Genomic DNA, 934 nt, shown 5'->3' with positions numbered 1-934 from the left:
TTTCCTCACAGCTAGGTCCACCCCTCACCAGATGTTTAACTCTTTCCTTTCCTATGCAGTCAATTCTCTCTCCAAAGTCACAGAAGCATAATATATGATGCCTTTGGGCACACAAAAAGTCTGTATGTCAGAAAAAGGAGAAAGAGAAAAATAAATATTAGCTAACGTAAGCTAAATATTTCTAAAATAAAATGTAATGTATGTTATCACAAAGAAAAAAAAAACACGCAATCATTTTGCATGTTTAAAATAATATAAGGTTTACATGGTCATTCGAATCAGATACAAATGTAAAAATCAGAAAACATGATAGTAATGTGTTTACAGCACTAATTTAAAAAGTGTAAATTGCAGCTGATATGCGCAGACCCCCATGTTTTGTTTTTGGTTTTAATTCATCATCGTGTTTTGGTTTGGGCTAAACCACCCTCAAGTGTTTTCGATTTGGATTCAGGTTTAAAAACTGTAAAATAATTCACAATCATTAATAAAAATCAATAAAAGCTTCTAAAATCATGTAATTTTAGCAACACAAGTAATAAAACCCGAAATTCTGATTTAAAATCAAAATTCTGAACCACAGGAAGATTCGAACTGGAACTCGGTTCAGATCAGATCTCGTTTTGGTTCAATTCAGACCCACAAAATTCAGATGGATTTGGATTTCTGGAAGACCGAACTGCAGTATACTAAGCATATACAATCTTGTAAGCCAAGACAGACATACTTGTAATAAAAATGTCCTAAGTAGAGAGGTTTCTTTACATTTATTCTTTTAGGGTACCACATATTAGCTTTTCCATGTGATAAAAAAATAATGAAACCACTAAAACAGGCATTCCCAACTACGGTCCTCAAGGCACACTAACAGTGCAGGTTTTAGTGATATCCAGGCTGCAGCACAGATGGTTAAATTATAATAACTGAGCTACTA

The sequence above is a fragment of the Pseudophryne corroboree genome, chromosome 1, assembly GCF_028390025.1.
Source record: "Pseudophryne corroboree isolate aPseCor3 chromosome 1, aPseCor3.hap2, whole genome shotgun sequence".
Lineage (NCBI taxonomy): Eukaryota > Metazoa > Chordata > Amphibia > Anura > Myobatrachidae > Pseudophryne > Pseudophryne corroboree.
This window is presented reverse-complemented; position numbering follows the sequence as displayed.